The 18,283-nt window shown below is 49.1% G+C and overlaps 1 protein-coding gene across 1 annotated transcript in view; it reads right to left on the bottom strand.

The window, feature by feature from the left end:
* The window catches only part of erfl1 (Ets2 repressor factor like 1), a 33,072-nt gene extending 26,033 nt beyond the window's left edge, over nucleotides 1–7,039 (bottom strand). Inside the window, exons 1-2 of the mRNA XM_078094376.1 lie at nucleotides 6,898–7,039; nucleotides 3,438–3,579 (exon numbers count right to left, since the gene is read on the bottom strand). The gene's annotated coding sequence lies outside the window, so the exon portion shown is untranslated. The remainder of the gene's footprint in view (nucleotides 1–3,437; nucleotides 3,580–6,897) is intronic.
* Between the last annotated feature and the right edge of the window lie 11,244 nt (nucleotides 7,040–18,283).

Below are 18,283 nucleotides of genomic sequence, written 5' to 3'. Positions count from 1 at the left end.
TGTATTAAACGCCACAAACGCTTTGGACGCGGGGGCCCGAGACACGCCTCCCCGGCAGGGCCCCGTCGATAGCTGCTCCCTCCTGTCAACAGCAGCCAAATGGTCTCTCAATCTGGGGGGGGGGGGGGGGGGGGGCTGTGATGGGCTACAGATTGCCACAAAGAAGCTGCAGTGGAGGCACCAAAGAGGGAAGAATCCCGGATAAACAAAAGCAGATGAGATGAGCTTCTTTTCAAATAACAGCAGTTTGTTCCGCGTGTGAGAATAAAAACCTTACGGGGGGGAAAAATCGTTCCCAATCAGATGCTCGAAAAATGTTTTGCGCCAACCAATTCTTTGCCTTAACGAGTCGAGTGGTAATAACACACTCTCGTCCCGCAATTATGGACGCAGGCGCGCGTCAAACAAAAGAGCCACGATAGAGATGGCGCCAACACAAGGAAACCATCTCGCGTGCTTCGCACGCCGCTCTCGCTCCCGCTGACGCCGGGCAGAGTTCGGCGCTATCGCCGCGCCGCTCGAGTGGGAGATAAGTGCGTGCGTGTGCGCTTGATTTATGTTCTGTTGTGTACGTGTCAGACGGCCCGAGCTATCGGGACCACCATCTCCCGCTAGACATAGAAGCGCTACAGCAGTGGAGGGACCCCTCTGTCGACCCCCCGAGACCCCCCCGATACACATCTGGAGGGGTTTGTTGGAGGAGGAGGAGGAGGAGGAGGAGGAGGAGGAAGAGGAGCTATCTTCATTGCTTCTGTGCTTTTTTTTCTTTCATTTTCATTCAAAGCAGCATGGCCTTCGCTGTGTCCCTGTCTGGCGTTTCTTCTCCCTGCTGGCGACCTGCTGACCTCTGGGCTCTCGGCGGAGGAGTCTCACAGGTAGCGGAGCTTCCTGGTGCGTCTCTTTCGCATTAGGCTTCGGCCAACAGCGTCAGGAGGTGTTAGAAGAAGAGTGGCCGGGTTGTTAGAAGAACACGGACCGAAGCGCTGACGGAAATACACGCAGAAACACGCAGAAACACGCCGCCTCTCACCGCAACTTCTCTCTGACCCTCGACAGAGTTACACCGTCTCAGACGACGACATTCCTACTTCCTAAAGGCTCTTTTTGCTTTCCTTGCTTCTAATGTGTCAGCTGACCGGCGTTCAGATGTCACACAGTTTATTTCTTCTCCCCCTCGCTGTCTCCTCTCTGACTCCCCCCCCCCCTCGCTTGAGCCCCTCCATCCGTTTCTTTCTCTCTAGGAAGGATTCAGTCTCACCTTTAATTGCTCTTAAATCGGATTAATGACTGACCGGGGATGACTTGTAGTAAATCTCTCTTCTCATACGTCACCCTCAAACATTTGATATTCTCTCCCTTCACCTTTCGTCCTCACCTCTCCGCCCCCGTTCCTGCCTGCTCCTTTTCCTCCTCCGTCTCATCGCGGCCCGTCTTTCTCCTCTCTGCGTCGCTCCCCGTCCTTCTTTTAGTCTCTTTGGACGCGGCCTGTCGCGCTCCGGCTCTGCTCGTCAACCCGGGTCCCCCCCCCCCCCTCCCCCCCTCCCCCCTTTTCTCTTTCAACTCTTTGGACGACTTTCCATCATCCTGAGATTTTGCCCAAATCTCTAACGGCGTCCCCCCCCCCCCCCACGCTCGCTCTCTCTCTCTCTGAGCTGTTGTCTCTCTACAAGGTTGGCCGGTCGCGGGATGTTGTCATTGCCTCCTAAGTGCTTTGGCGATACTGGGGATCCGCTGTCACGCCAGTGCGACTAATCCCAATCGAATTACACCGAAGTCGTACTGGGACGGAGGCAGAGGACACGAGAGAGCGTCGGCGTGATCGCTCGAGTGAGAGGAAGAAAAACAGTACACGTACGTAAAGCGCTCGTGCGCGTTAGTCGTGTATGTAAATGAGAATAATGCCGATAAAAAAATGCATTACAGTTCAATAGGAAACAAAGTCATACTGGGCTGATCCTTGTTAAAGACATAAGGGCAAAGAAATTGTGCCACTTTCCAAAACCCTGCAGTTCAAAAAAAAAACTGGAGAGGAAAAAAAAGGGTCCAGCTTTCTGGACAAAAGCTCATTTTCCTCTTGGTTGCACACGGCTGCAGGCGGCTAACATCCCACAGGAGGATTCAACCGCTCACATACACCTTTGTTTTCCTCGGCTTTCTCTCAACTTTACACACAGCAGCAGAGCCATAACCGAGAGGCAACCAGGGTTTCTGTGTCCCCCCCCCCTCCCCGGAAGGCCGGAGCTCGCGCACGGCTTGTCCACCCCGGGGCGCGTTCGACGGCGTGAGACCCACCAAAGTCGTCCCTGTGGTTTTCCTCCCGTTGTCACGGAGGCAAAGGGGGAATCCGTCATTTCCAAACGCGTATGTTCGCCTTCCAGTTTGCCTCCGAGCCACTTCCACGTCTTTCTCCCATTTCTCTCCACTCGCCTCCCCCCCCCCCCCCCCCTGCCCCTTTGCATGCACGCTGCCCCACAAAGCCCCCCCCCCTCCCTCAGTGCAGTCAGGATTAAGCATTTATCTCGGTGGTCCTCCTTTTGGCCCTAAACGCCCGTGAGGATGATAAGAGTTGCTGGGATTTGTCAAATTGTGCGCCATTGATTAACTGACCTTTCACGCCCGCGAGTCTCTCAGCCACTCCACTAACCGCCGACAGGCGAGATGGAGAGATAGATGGACACATCTGGCTGTTATTATTGTGTACAAGTTTGTAGTTACCAGGTGTGGCAGCCAGAGACGACAAGGGTATGAGGGCCACGGGGAGGGAGGGGAGGGAGGGGAGGGGGTCGGGGGGAGATGGGGAGAAAGATACAGAGGAGTCCTTCAATTGCCCTGCAGGCTTCGAGCGTAACAGGTAGAAGTGTGTCCACAACCAACCAGTAATGGCTGTTGAATAATGAATAATGAAACGCAAATGTGAAGGTGCGCCGAGGGGCTAATATCAGACAGGAAGGATTAGGGGGGAGCAGAGGAGCCGCAGGAAGCGTGGGGGGGGGCAGGAGAGTCCTGCGATGGCACTTTGGACAGTTTGACTCGCATTTTCCAAAGCAAGAAACGGGATATTCAAAATAAAACAAAGCTTCTGACCGAGAATATCCAGCAACGCTATTAAATCACAATTAAAATGTCTTTGGACGCACGAGAGTCTCAGGGATTTTTCCCATCGAGGACTCATGAATATTTTACATTTCATACAAGTTGCAATGCAATTTTTGTATCTAGAGGTCAACAATTTAAAATCGAAAACACGTGACCTCCTTTCATCCCAAAAAAATTCATCCTGACCTAAAGTGGCTTAGTTTTTTTATCGAGTGAGTGAACATGATTTCAGGAGACGAATGAAGGTAAGTGTAAAAGAAATACAAAAAAACAACAGCCAGGAGTCGAGCAACAGGAGACGGATACTCGCGGGCGGGTGGAGGAAGAGGAAGTTCACTCACCTGGACTTCCGCGTCAGCCCGCCTCAGAGATGCACCTGAGGCCGAAGCCCGACGGCCGCCTCGCGGGTTGACTGGGGCGCGTTCGCCGCCGCGCGTGTTGTTCCCACCGGGGAGGAAGAAGAGAACGAGCGCGATGGCGTCACTAAAGACAACAAAAAAACATAAAAACCAACAGACGCCAAAGTTAAACACGCGTCACGGACGCCGAAGGGACGAGTCCGCGGAGCCCATCTGGGGATACGCTTCAACCCGCAGGACCCATCGACCACAGATCAATGTCCTTATTTACTCTTTTCCATCAAACAGCAACGGAGACCGCGAGAGGGAGGAGGAAGACGCCCGACCAGGACGAGAACACTCATGATAATATTGACTCGTGCGTCTTTGGTCAACTTATTAATCCCTTGAAGCACTCAGTGGCAAACAGTCATGGAGTCCGTCTCTCTGCAAGCAACATCTCCAGTCATATTTGCTGTATTACGTACGAGGTTATGCGTTAGGGTGCGACCGGGTTTGTCGGCGCACCGCGCGGAGACGGAGGCCCCGAACGCCGCTCCGCTGTCTGCTTATCGATGTGTGAGACGCTGGCTGGAAAAGGGTATTGACCGCGCTAACGAGCCGCACTTTGATCATACGAAATTGCTTTCCAGATGACAACACATTAAGGATGAGAGCATTTAAAAAAAAAAAAAAAAATCAAACCCGTCTTCTCTCAGAAGTTTTTCTTCCGAATGAGATGGAGATGAGGAGAGGTGAGTAGCAATGAGTCGACTGGCTTAATGAGTAAAAGAAAACCAATAGTCTATTTCCAAAAATTCCCCAAAAGAGGTGAGAAAACAAAACAAAAGCTAAACGGAAAAATAAAGACAGAGAAACGTAAAGGGAAGTCGCATTAACTAATTACTACAACTTTACTTTACTATAACTAATAACTAGTGTATCATCTAATGAATGCACATATAATTATAGTTATTAAAAACATAAAGGAAAAAAATGGATACACAGATAATAAAAGAAACAAATTGATAATTTATGTGTCTATGTGGTAAATTGCGCGCAGCGCGGCTGTGAATTAGAACAGTATTTTGAATTCTGAAATCAAATTCATTTTCCTAAGAAACAATTATGAATCTAATATAAAGCGAAGATGGTTTCACTTTTAAATGGCAAATAAACTATTGATTCCAGAATATTTGTTTCGATAAAATATAAAACTATAATAATAATAATACAAATAAATAAATAATAAAATTAGCATATTGATAATGCTATGAAACGAAATAAATTGTATCGTGCATGTTGTATGGGAACAACTCAAAATAATCCAAGGGATTGTTATCATTATAATGTAGTTACAATTATTAACATCGATGTAAATAAATCGAGCAGAGAAGTGCTGCAGAGATATTTATCATATCTGCCTTGTTAATAGCAACGCGCTGATATGATAACAAGCTGGCCGGGTTCACGAGTTCAAAGGCGGCCGCGCAGAGGTGAAGGATGAAGGGGGGGGGGGGGGGGAAGGGGGGGGGGCAAGTGAAGCGGGGAGAAATTTCCCCAAATGGCACTTAATGTCGGAAATATTTCCACCGCGTATTGACAGCAGACGGATGAGACGGCCGGCGAGAAGCGGCACAAAACCGGGGAAATAATCCAATTAACGGCCCGAGCGCGGAGACTGAAGGACAGAGGGGGGGGGCAACACGTCGCCCTGAAACTTCACACACGGGAAACAAACTGTTTCAGATTAACAGACATTAACAGACAGAGAGGGAGCAAAAAAAAAAACTTTTAGGGATGCCAAAGAAAAGCCTCATTTAAAAAATAATTAGGCTGTATTTTAATGCTATTCTATCTATCGTCTGTACTCATTTGAAAAATCCAGAATTATTATTATTATTTATTTATTTTAATCATAATTGGTAATGTATTTGCTATTAACTGTAAATGAAATAAATGAACATGAGCTTTCTTGCTTGTTTTTCCGTCAGAAGCTCGCGCACACGCGCAGAACAACTTGGCTGAGGCTGATGTGTAAAGTTAGATGCGAATAATTGACGCCAGAAAAACAACATTGCCAGGGTTTAGGTTGGATCCATTGATCGATCTCTTAATCTGCAATAGTTACATGCATGTATTGATCGACGAACACTGTTTATCTGGAAATATACCGGCCCAAATAATTGATGAAGTACACCCACGGCGCACATAAATATGCATCCAAGTTGTGAGGGGGTAAACATCTAAGAAGAAGAAGGAAAAAAATCAGAGGAGTGACCAGTAAATTCACAGATTATTATTCCGAAGAGTATTTTTTTTTTTACTCCAAACTGTATCGATGCGCCCACTTCTGAAACGAACTCCCACGCGGGTCCGAAAACACACGAACCGTCGGCTTCATCCCAGTTTGAGTAATCACGGCTTTTTCCTCTGGTGATCACATCCATGGATCCACAGCTGCTGTGTTGATCTTTGTACATATTTATATTTTTTATTTGGCAGAATGGGAGGTGTTTATTGAAATGTTTAATTATAAACTTATATATAATAATATATACTTGAAAAATAAAAATGTCGGTAGATGTGAATTAATTCTAATTAATGATCTTTAAACTAAGACTCTTCAAGGCAGGAGGGTGAACTTGAGATTGATTACAATGTTAAGCCGAGAAGCTTGAACAAACATATGATTGATTAATTAATCAAGTAATAAAAAAGCCAAAATGTCAGCAGGTGCAATTACATTACGCAAAACAAATGCAACAGCGTCAATATCTCTCCGCTGCCCCCACCCGCACTTTGTAAAATATTTATAAAGGTAGATTAAACGGGGTCAACCCCTCCCTCTCACACAGGAGAGAGAGAGAGGGAGATGCTGAGGCCCGGTGCAGCTCTCCCGTGTGAGCGCCTCTTTAATTGACTGATGGATGCGGCGGTGTGAAGGTGAGGGACGCGTTAACAAATAGAGTCGCGCAGAGGCCGGTCCGGGCCGCCGCCAACAGCTGGACTTCACAGCTGCACGTGCGTGCCGAAACGGGGATGTGCACGTGCCTCCTCTCCTGGGTGCTTGTGTCCGCGCGCGTGCGCGCGTTGACAAAAGACTTGAACTTGAGAAAAGTTCCCGAAATATAGAGGAAAAAAGAAAGAAAACGTAAGCCAAGCTTCCGAATGATCACGAGGCTGTGTTACGCACGTGTCAAGTTTGTGTTGTAAATGTGAGCTGCGACCCTCAGACGGACTAATAGCGACACGTATTACGCAGGAACACGCGTATCGGCAGCAGGAACAAACCACAACACGTTTCCAACGCCGGTGCACAACGGCAACTTTTTCTTTCCCGTAAAAGAAGCACAATTGAATTCCGTCCGCCCCCCCCCCCCCCAGCAAACCGCGTCCCCCCCCCCCTCCTTAAACAAGACAATCATCAGATGTAATAAAAGGTACAAAGCGGACAACATACCTCCGGTTTCTATTCTCAGCAAAGTGCCGTCAGAGCGCAGCGGCTGGAGTGCGACCGTCTATCCGCGCGCATTCACCGACCTGAACCCGGGAGGAGAGCACAGGGAGGGAGGGGGAGGAGGTGGGTGTGTGTCTCTTTCCTTCTGTCTCTCTCTCTCTCTCTCTCTCTCCTCTCCCCCCTCTCTCTCTCTGTCTATGTGCGTGCGTGTATAAGTAGTTAATTAGCAAATCCCCATTCGCTGTGCCTCGGGTCGGTTTGTTTTCCCCGGTCGACAAGCCGAGAGGAAAGAGAATTTGAAGTAGGATTCGACCCGTTTCCGCTGCTGTGTCTCTTATATGAGGATTGTGCGTGTGCGTGTGTGTGCGTGCGTGCGGGTGTGTGTGTGAGTGAGAGAGAGAGAGAGACAGAAGGAGCCTCTCCATCTCACTTCCGTCCCCCCTTCTGGCCACCGAGGAGTCACCAACATCTGGACCCAAGAAGTTGCTCAACTGCGGTTAATTGTACCTTTAGAAAGCCGGCGATTTAGTCACAGTTACAGTCAAATCACCTTTTTCTTCCGTAAATTTAAAGACAATCTGTAACGCCACTCAGAAAAGGTCGAGCTCCTATACTGTCAGTCCGGCTTCAGAAGAGAAGAAATTCATTGTCGTGTCAACAGTTCCTCTGCGGTCCCTGCAGCCAAATGCACATTATGACGAAACACTTTATCTGTCTCCATCGCTTCTATGAACGAACACACACACACACACACACACACACACACACACACACACACACACACACACACACACACACACACACACACACCGTGAGAGGAGCGCGTCGTGGCTCCCGTGCCAGTAAATCGACTCTTCCCTTAACAAACTTTAATTATTTAATTGATATCCGATCAGCAACTTAATAATCAATTAGGTAAACCTATGGAGCTCACTTAAGTGCAGAGAGGCGGAGCCTGCGAGGAGGGAACCGAAGGAGGAAAGGAGAGAGGAGGTGAGGGGATGGTGGGAATGAAGGAAGACCCCAATGTGTCCGGTGGAAGTTATTCTGATTTATAATGACTCTGACAGTGGAATCGGGTCAAATTGTTGCGCCGATCACGTGCTATGCCCCCCCCCCCCTCCCCCCCAAAAAGGGGAAGGGTCACATCAGCAGTGAACAGGTGATGGAGGTTGTTTTCAGTGCACGAGGGATAACGTGCCAGTAAAATCATTGGTCGACAGGAATTAGAGAGGAAATTAGTTGTCAGCTGATCAACTACTCAGAAAATGAACACTTTTTTGGGGGTTTGACTTCCTAATTAACACTCACTGGTCCCAGTGACCGCGGCTCACGCTGCCTCCTCACACCTCGTACTGTCCCCTCGCCATCACTTCATACATGGTTCTGAATGGGTGACATGTGTCTTTGCGGTCTGGACTGTTTCTTGAGAACATCTCTTACGGTTTTTCCGACATTTTATTGAGCGGCAGGTTGATCAATGCAAAAAATCCATTCAAAATCAGCCCCTTTTTAGAATAAATGCTAAATAGTTTGAGGCCAAAACAGCAGCTTTGGTACAACTTGTCCACAGCCATAAACATGCACATCCATTCACCGCTGCATCGCCCTCTAGTGTCGACTGCCGGTCAACCCTCCTTCTCAAATCTCTGCCCATATTTTTTAGGGTTGACACCTGCACACAGATGCCCTGGGATTGGTTTTGTGTTTTTGTTTGCGTGCACGGCCGTTATTTTCCTTTTCACTGTATGTCAGGCTTGTGTGTGTGTGTGTGTGTGTGTGTGTGTGTGTGTGTGTGTGTGTGTGTGAGCAGAATCAGACGCTCACACACTCAGCAGATGAAAGCTTTGCCGATACAGCGAGTCCCCCGAGGGTCACGGCAATATTGATGTGACCACCAGCATGTGTGTGTGTGTGTGTGTGTGTGTGTGTGTGTGTGTGTGTGTGCGTGTGCGTGCACTGCGCCGCTGCATCACACTATTTGCACATGTGGCGTTTGTTGCATCCGTGCACGTCACCTCTAAAATCCAAAAAGGGCACAAGCCGCGGCGGACACACTGAAACGTGCCAGTAACCTGAAACAACTGATCTCAGACCAGCGCGTTCCAACATCCGCAGCGGGATGGCGATGGCGGCGCAGCAGCTGGAGCGTCTGTGCCTCTGACACCTGGGAGGTGTACGTGACGGAGTGGGGCCGGCCGCTGGAAGAGGATGAATAACTGACCTATCACATCCCCGCTGACTGAGTTAATTAATATAAGTAGAGCGGGAGATTCCTCGCTCACTTTTCACCGTATGGATTTGCTGTCTCCTCACATTTGGTTTGTTTTATGTCCATTCAATGCAAATCCAATGTGTTCTGTCCCGCAGCCCGATCATGACAGCTAATTTTTGGTATGAGCCGCTCTGATAGGGCGGATTTTAATTGTGGCACAACACAGCTTGGCTGTGACTGATGGATATGAAACCTCATGTGAATGGATGTCAAACGGCAGCAGAGCGAAGCGGTAAAAGGCTCTCATTCGGCGCTTTGTATTTCCGCTTGAGGCCACTGCGTGCTTGCTGTTGGTCTCGCTGCGCGTCTTGCAGAATGTATGAAGCTAAAATGTAACGTTTTTAAGAAAGATCTCGTTGGCGCAGGAATCAGGAGAAGGGAGCAGTGAGGAGGAAGGACGGCAGGAAATCCTCCCCTTAGACTCTCTTATGCATGCAAACAGTCTTTGTTGGGGGTGGGGGGGGGGGGGGGGGGGTGACACAAGCAGGTCAGACAGGAAGACAGGCAGAAGAAGATGGGAAATGGAGAGAAAACGAGGGGAAAGAGAGCAAGAAAGAGCTCCACTGCCTAGTCTTAATCTGAGCTGTTCTGATCAATAGCCCATTTCCCATTGTTGCCAGAGCTGTTCGATCGCTACACCACGGAATTAACACACCCACTTTAATCTAGGGGGAGAGGAGCACGGGGAGGCGGGGGGAGGAGGGGGGGGGGGGGGGGGGGGGCAGAAAGGGGAAGAAGGGGGTGAAGGGGGTGAGCGGGGAGCAGCTGTGGAGGCATTCTCAAATGAAATCAAATCTAATTGTTATCACTGTAGCCGCTGCACTTATTACTACACTGTTACAATTATCCCGCTTCTATATGCCCCCCCCCCCCCCCCCCACCTCCCCCCCAACACCCACGTCATGTGGTGCAAACTGGACGTAAATAATCAGAATTAGTGTTTATTTGTTTCAGGTTGCTGGCTTTAGATTGAATTGGGTCGGGGGGTTGAGGGAGGGGGGTGGTGGTCATTCCGCTGTGACCGGGGAGGGGGCTTGTGGTCAGGTACGACGTGCCGGATACACTCTAACATCTGGCCGTCTCAATTCAGGCTTCACGACTTAATGCTGTTACCAGAATGTTCCCTATCGCCATGGAACCGTATTAAACGCAGCAGGGTTTGTAACAATAAGCCATCTGGGGAACGTTAGTTCACATAAATACTACATATATATTGTATTTGTCTATTGAATATTATTATATTGAATAGTATATTGCCGATTTCTTAACATTTGCTACCATCAAGTCAAAATTTCTATCTGTTGTTAATCAGCTTCCGCTGCTCTTTGTGTTGAGCGCTGATCAATATGTTAGCATTGTGCACCTAAACACAGTGTGTCAATTTAAACATGTCATTTAAGGGGGGGAAAAAAATTGCAATTTCACTAAAAAACAGAAACTTATCTCTGGGGCAATATTATACATCATGAACACATTATATTTGCAAAGGCGTACACGGTGAAATCAGGCTGCCGCTTTAATGCATGAAACGTAAAGAGCATCAACTTGGAGACCAAGCGTGACTTTATATCAAATAGATGGCGATCCGTTCCAAACCCATTGGTCACACCAGCAATCCGTCATGAGGCGTTACAGAACATGCATCTATTTAAGTGGAACATGCACGAAAAGTTAAGCTATACTTACCCATGTAACAGGGAAGCAGAGTTGTTTCAGTAAGTGCATCACTAACGTGAATAAGGGTCCTTCCTCAGTACGCGGGCTCGGGTCCTATAGTCTACATAGTCTACAGCTTTGGGCGCTGCCAGCGGAGTCTTTGCTTACTGCGTCCCACCGAGACAGCTGGAGGGGAAAAAACAGAGCATAGAAGCTCTTCCCGAGGCCAGACCCCCCCCCCCCGATCCATTCTACTTACTCTAGTTCTTTTGAAGTCATTTCATAACAGAGCAATTTTCTCGTTAGCGTTTGGCTTTAATTGTGGGTAATTAAGCGTGCTGCAGCAGAAGAGAGAGCGCTGTTTGGAGGACTGGTGGGGGGGGGAATTAGCCGTAGTTCAGCTGTGAAATATGGGGTTAAGTGGGAGACGGGGCAGGGAGAGGAGAGAGCTGAGGGGGGTCAGTGACTCCAAAACAGGGGGCGCGCTGTCTAAAAGGAAATAGGCCTTGGGCGTTAGCGGAAGATGGGAGGGGGAGCAGAAAGGAACCGAGGAACACAAATGGGTAGTTTTTGCAAGAGACACAATTCAAACAGAAGATCAGCCGGGCTGAAGGAGGCACAGTGGGGGAGAGGGGGGAAGAGATGAGGGGACACGAGCTTGAGAGCTTAAATGTGTACGAACAGGCTGTGAAACAAGACCAATGCAGGAAGGAGAAACTATCTGCACTACTCCTCATTCTGGATTCTATTTATTACATACAGGATGTAATGCAAGCGGCGCATTAAATGGCATTATTTTGTTAAATAGGGCAGAAAGTTTGACCGTGAAACTACTCCAGAAAATGCATTTTAAAAACACAATCTAAATTGTGCCTGAGAAAAGAGTACTGAGTAATGTTATATTAAAGGGATCCGGTCAAGACATTCTGACAAAATGATGCTTTTGGTTTGTAAGATGAAATGCAACCCAAATTGTTAAAGTAAATTAAATACAAGTGATTTTAAAAACCGTTTAAAACGCTACAGTTGGCAGAATGAATGAGTTCCATCGCCTCTCTTGAGTCTGTATACAAGCAGAACCCTGGGGTGGCACTAACTGTCACCAAGTGGATTATGGACTTTACACAGTGACCCTTAATTAAATCCATCCCCCTGCTGAATGGAGCCCCTGCCCTACACATCCATTAATGGTTTTATTTTAACCCCATAACAGCCATAAACGTCGCCGTGGCCATAAAGCGGACGAGGAAGGATTCGAGTCATTGACTGTACTGTCGAAGGCTCCGCGGGTGGGGACACACGCCGCTGGGCACCTTCGTAAGTGCTTCACCCCTCGGAGGAACCGTCCCCGCTGACTATAATGAACCCGTTAAAGCCTCTATAAATATTGGCTCCCACGCTCGGTGATCGTTTGAATACCTCCCAAACGGAGCACCGGCTGCAAACAAGTGGCTGTGCGTCGGAGGTGGTGAAGCTAATACCTAATCAATGAAGCGGCGCTCCCTTGCAGTGGGCCATCACGCAGCCTTGATTCATACAGAGGCCGCGCGGGATATAATGCGGTTTAGAATAAGCACCAAACTGCCTTATTGATTAACACATTATCGGTGTCAATAGGAAAAGTTCTTTCAGGAAGAATTGGAAACCGCTGGGATATCGGCGGGTCTGTGCGCGAAGAAAAACACGTATATCCAGAGAGCAGTGGGCACTAATCGTCACCCTGTCCAGGTCGGGTACAAACATTCCCCAGTGGACGGGAGGAAGACCCTCTCCATGATGAAGGGAAGTATTTAGATTCTCAGAAGACAAACACTGAAAATCAACGCTGATTAATGTTGAGAATGTAGATCTGTACTAACCGTCATTGTCCGGACAATAACCCTAACCCTAACCCTAACCCTAACCCTACCAGATACACCTCAACCTGGATGTATACCAGTATAGGTGCTTTACTTTGGGCACGTAGCATCGCTTTTAAGATTTCGGACATGAACTGATAAAAGGATGCATCTTTACACGTAGACTTCTAGAGGAAATACATTACATTACATTACATTACAGGTCATTTAGCAGACGCTTTTGTCCAACGCGACTTACATTACACGTACAAATACGTATTTTAACAAGCTACTCATCAGATTAGAGAGTAGGAAGCCACTTTAAGCGATGCAGTAGTTCAGGAAAGATGGAAAAAACCCAGACGGCTGCGTCTCCTCTCACCAAAGGACGGCTCTCGACAAACCACTGTGGCTTTTGATGGAAATAGTAACGTTGATGCTGCAAAACAAAGGCCACAAAAAAGCGTCAAACCAACATGCATGTCTCTAAACTACAACCCATCTCCGTACGGGGCTCATCTTCAGGTTGAGTCCGTCTATCGATTCACACAGCCGGTTGCAGCAGTAGTGTTGTCGCCAACTGACATTTTTCATCTGTAACTGCAGAAGTGAAACCCAGAAGACATTCCTCATTTCCCAGCGCACTTAGAGCGGCATAATTTCATGCTGCACGTCGGATTTTGATCTATAAACGGGAAATTCAGCATGGAGCCGTGTCGGTTTTACGAGTTATGGTTTGACCTTGTGTGACATCGGCTTGAAATCAATGGAAAGGTCACGCTGGCAGTAAGAGGGCCGTTTGGACACCGTATATATGTTACAGGAGAGGAGACACAAGCAGTTTTACACTTTTAACAACATTCACACATTTCGTCAGTGTGTATTTAATTAGTGTTCATGTGCGATACGAGATTTGACCCTCTACATCAAATTCAAGTCAAAGATAATAATTAAGGTCATTGCATATCTTATGCAGGTTCTTGATGGAGCAAATGTATCTAGACAGCTCTGCTCATGGACCCCAAGTGACTTTCACCTCTTGAGCTGCATTCACTTGTTCTGAAGCTGACGTCGTAACATGAAGCTCACAAACAGTATAAACGCAGCCAAACAGAGTCAGTCCCCCTTGTTTCAAAGCAACAACTCCACAAACACCAGCTGGACACCAGAGATTCATCTCACTGCTTTCTATAAAACCGAGTGAAAGTCTCTCATGTCATCCACAAGTTAAATAGAAGCATGCTACTGTTTAGACATGAAAACAGAACTGAAACATATGGATTCGTGTTCCTGGAGAGACATCAGCTTCACGGATATGATGTCATGTTAATTATTAAGTGTGTGGGAATGCATGCACATGCACATGCATAACTTGAGTACAAGGTTAAACCTTTAATTAAAAAGCCGCCAGTGAATTAACGCATACGAGTCATTTTAAAGAACCCTGCACAGGCGTGCACGGACGGACTTGGACAACTTTTGTGAAGTGATTTGCCGGGCTCGTGTTCCGCCCCACGTGCGCGTGGCATCGCCTGCGACGCCGCAGTGGGACGTAAATCACAGATGCAGCGCACAAACACGCTTGTTTTAGTTTGAGGCGGAACACCTTTTAGGAATGGCTGCCCATTCGGAGGGAGACGCACCGCGCACCGCGCGCCGTTCGGCAACTCTCCGGCGCACGAGCGTCCACGGGCGCCATCAATCAATCTCTGCAGGGGGTGCGCGTGCCCCCGCGACCCCACCCTCACCAAAGTGCATCGCGTTTCTCAAGAGGATCTTAATCCTGGCGCGTTTCTCCATTATTAATGCCACTTGTCCGTAACAGAATATGGAAGCGGGGAGCCTACCTTCACCGACGCAGCTTCACTGACTCCATCAGCGGCTCCCACCGGGGGGGTTTGTGGGGAATCCCGTCGACGTGCGCAGAGGACTGATGGCAATCTGGGGAATTTAACAAATCGGACCGCGCATCCTTCCGTCTGCATTAAACTGCATTGGTAAAGAGTTGCGCTGGCTTGGGGGGGGGGGGACTAGCGAGAGAAAAGTTGTCCCCGAAGCAACAGAAAGTTGACAGGACACCGCTGCTGACAGATACTGTCCCGAAACGATACGACGGAGTTTACACAAGCAATCTAACCACGAAAAGGGAGGAAAATAGGGAGAAACCGGCAGGTGTGAGGGGAGAGATCCGGTCCGGGCGCAGGGAGGGACGCGAGGATGAAAGCGCAGAGCGAGAGAAAGAGAGACGGCGGGTGTGTGGGGGGGTGGGGGTGGGGGAGGGAAAAAGCCTGACCCTCCACCTCACATCAGCACCGCTGCATTTAAGTTTCTCTCAGCTGCAGACCGTGCGCACGTGCTCCCGCGGACGTGCGCCGAGAGGACTGACCCGCGCGCGTACAGGAAAGTATATGTAGACGGCCGGTGGCCAGAAACACGATCGATCGGGTTGTAATTTTGGTCCGAAGTGGAGGGAAAATAAAGTTCATGGACGAATGAAATTTGAAAACAGATGGCGAATCCCGTCGCTCCTAAATAAGGTTCGATCTCTGGGAATGAAGTGTGGATCATATTTGGTGGGACGTTTGATGAAAGTGACGGGTTTTTCATTTTGGACAGGTGGGGGTAAATGGGGTGGGAGGGGGGGGGGGGGGGGCAGCGTGGAGGTGAAATGGGGTGGATATGATGTGTCTAGGGACAGAAACTAAACTTGGAAGAGGAGGACGCCCCCCCCCCCCCCCCTCCTCCCCACCACACACCTTCAGATTTCATCCAAGCATCTCATCCCCTTTCTCCATTTGCCCCCATGCGCCCCCCCCTCCGCACACACACAAGCACACACCTCCCCTCACTTTCCTCCAGCTCACCCCGCAAAGAGGGGCGCCGGGTGGAAGGAGGAAAAGGAGAGAAAACAAGAATACCAAATAAATGAGAAATTTTCGTACAGGCCCCGCTTCCGTGCGTTCCATGCTAGCAATAACAATTAAATATCGACCGCTTTCCCGGCCGGAGAGAACCTGAGATACCCAGAGACTGCCAAGTACCGAGACCCCCCTCCCCTCTATTTCTCCCCATCTTCCACATATGCACTCTACCTCCCTCTCCTCCTCCTCTCGTCATCCCCCCCTCCCTATATACCTATTTTCCTTCTAATCCAAGTCCATCAAGCCAATCTCTTCTAATTTGGTGTATCTCATTTCTCTTGATTCCATCCCACAACCCGTTTCGGCTCCACTTTTATCATTGCTGATTTGGGGGGGGGGGGGGGGGGGGGGGGGGGGGGGCTCTCGGACACGCTCCACGCGGTGCAAAAGGACTTCCTCGCGCCGTGCACGTTGTTTCATCAAAATCAATCATGGGACGAGATTCACGTTGTTTTTTTCCCCCTTCGGGCTCGTCAGCGCTGCGTCGGCTTTTCAACCAACATGCGTCGTGTTCAAAAATTTAAATATGAGTCGATTGTAGCCACAAATGTGGAGAACGTGCAAACAATGTGGAGACAAAATGATCCCCGTGACAGATGAACGGGGTCTGCGCCAGATCGTGTGAACCTCTTCCCTCCTGCATTGTGCTTTCCTTTGTGCGCAATTGTCTTCGCGCATGGCGGATTCCATGTTGGACATTTCACCAGTGAAACCTGCCAGACTCACGGTAGAAATTGTTAAACTCTTATTTGGTGAAAAAAAAATCACAGATGGATTAAAATGCCCACAATTGTTGCAAATGTCAGTTTCAAAAGCAACCAAACAAAAGAAAGAAACCCAACAAGTGGAATGTCTTGGGCTTTGGGGGCCTGATGGGAGATCCACTGGCTGTTTGAAGACCTTTTACTGCACCGGTTTCCTTTTATAGCACTGCTTTATGGCAGATGGATGGACGGCTTCTTGGCATTTTATTTGTGAAACCTTTGAGGATCATTGTGGAATAAAGTGCTATAATTTGCTGGGACTATAACAGTGCTCATGCGTTAGCAGACTCGTTGTTTCTTGACCTTGCAGGATTTTTCTCGAACGCACCTTTATTTCTAAAAGCTGCCTGTGAGGCTCTTTGAGCAATATGGTGACCTATAATCTAGAGCTTTATATCCAGCAGGGAACAATAGTGTGTGTGTGTGGGGGGGGGGGGGGGGAGGGAGGGAGAGGGGGGGGGGGGGGGGTGTTCAGGCTTCAGACCAATAGACAAACAGGTAGACTCCATTCCTTTGCAACAACCTCCTTTTGTTGATTGACGGGCCCCCTGGATTTGTGCAACTCGTGACAAGACTGCCGGAGGGAGGGGGGGGGGGGGGGGCATCATGTTGTCCTGCACACCAATGGCAACTTTCCAAACGAATCCCACAGCTATCAAAAGTTTCTCATCATTGTCGTTGTGTCTCCTCTGACTCCTCTTTATATTTGTTTTCCGCCTCAGAACTTCTCTCTGCTCGCCATTCAATTTCTATTTATGCCCCCCCCCCCCCCCCCCCCCCCCCCACTGCTCGCACTGCTCGCTATTAAAGCCCATTCTCCCCCCGTCCTCGCCCTAATTCTCCCCCCCCCCCCCCCCCCTCCGTGCGGACGTCTCTTCCTTTCCCCTCATACTTCCCTCCACCTCGTTATCTCCCCCGTTTGACTTTAATTAGTTAATGCATTAATTATCTACGCCCCAATACCTGCACCATTAACATACCCTCTCCTCCCCGCGTCACCCCGACACCTCTGGGCCGGAGACGCGCGGCGCGGACACGAGGTTAGCCGCGCGCGCGCGCTCTCTTCCCTTTTTTTTTTTTTTTTACCCCATGCCTCTTTTTCACTCTATTTCTCGCTCTCCCACTCTTTGCCCCCTACCTATCCCCCCCCGCCTCCCTCCAAGTCATCTCCCCCCCCCCGCCTATCTGCCCCCCCACCCCCCCGTTCCCTCCCCGTGCCTCGCAGTTGCCTCTGCCGGCTGCTCTCTCTCTCTCCCCGGCGACGGAATTATGAAAAATGCGCCCATCGACAGAGCGCCTCAGCTTCGATTAGCCGAGATGGGACATGACAGGCCGCGATCAATACTTATACCGTCCTATAACGTGTCAACTAATGAATCAATCTCGGCTAAATTTTCCATTTTTCAAAAGCCGACGCGAGAGACTGGAATATCCTCTTTTGTAAAGATATTATTATCGATTTCGTCGGCAATTTGACATCGGGGGTAGTTAATTCCACTCTAGAATAAAATTGAAAACACTTGAGATTGAAGTGAGAGAGGGAGAGAGGGGGTGAGCGGGTGGGGGGGGGGGGGGGGGGGTGTAAGGGCAGGCAGGAAGGGAGGGGGAGACGCTGTTGACTTGATAAAAGAGAATGGGAAGATGGAAGGAAGGTGGAGAGGGGAGAGGAAGCGCAGATCCTGCTGCCAGTAGACACAAGCAGTCACTTTATGTCGTATCTGTCGGAACAAACATACACAACAGGAAGTAACACAATAAAAAACATTCATGAAATTTTATTCTCCTATTCACACAGGAGTTCATTTGGTCTCAGCCCACTGATCAAGGTGTTCATGGTGTAAACGTGTGAGCGTCGTTAATGGAACTGGACTTGAGGACCAGTGGACGCGTGACGCTGATCCTCATCCAGCAGAAGCTGCGTCGGCGTGAAGTCAC

Source organism: Gasterosteus aculeatus, chromosome 20 (genome assembly GCF_964276395.1).
Source record: "Gasterosteus aculeatus chromosome 20, fGasAcu3.hap1.1, whole genome shotgun sequence".
Lineage (NCBI taxonomy): Eukaryota > Metazoa > Chordata > Actinopteri > Perciformes > Gasterosteidae > Gasterosteus > Gasterosteus aculeatus.
Note: the sequence above shows the minus strand (reverse complement) of the source record. Positions and strands in the feature narration are given on the sequence as shown.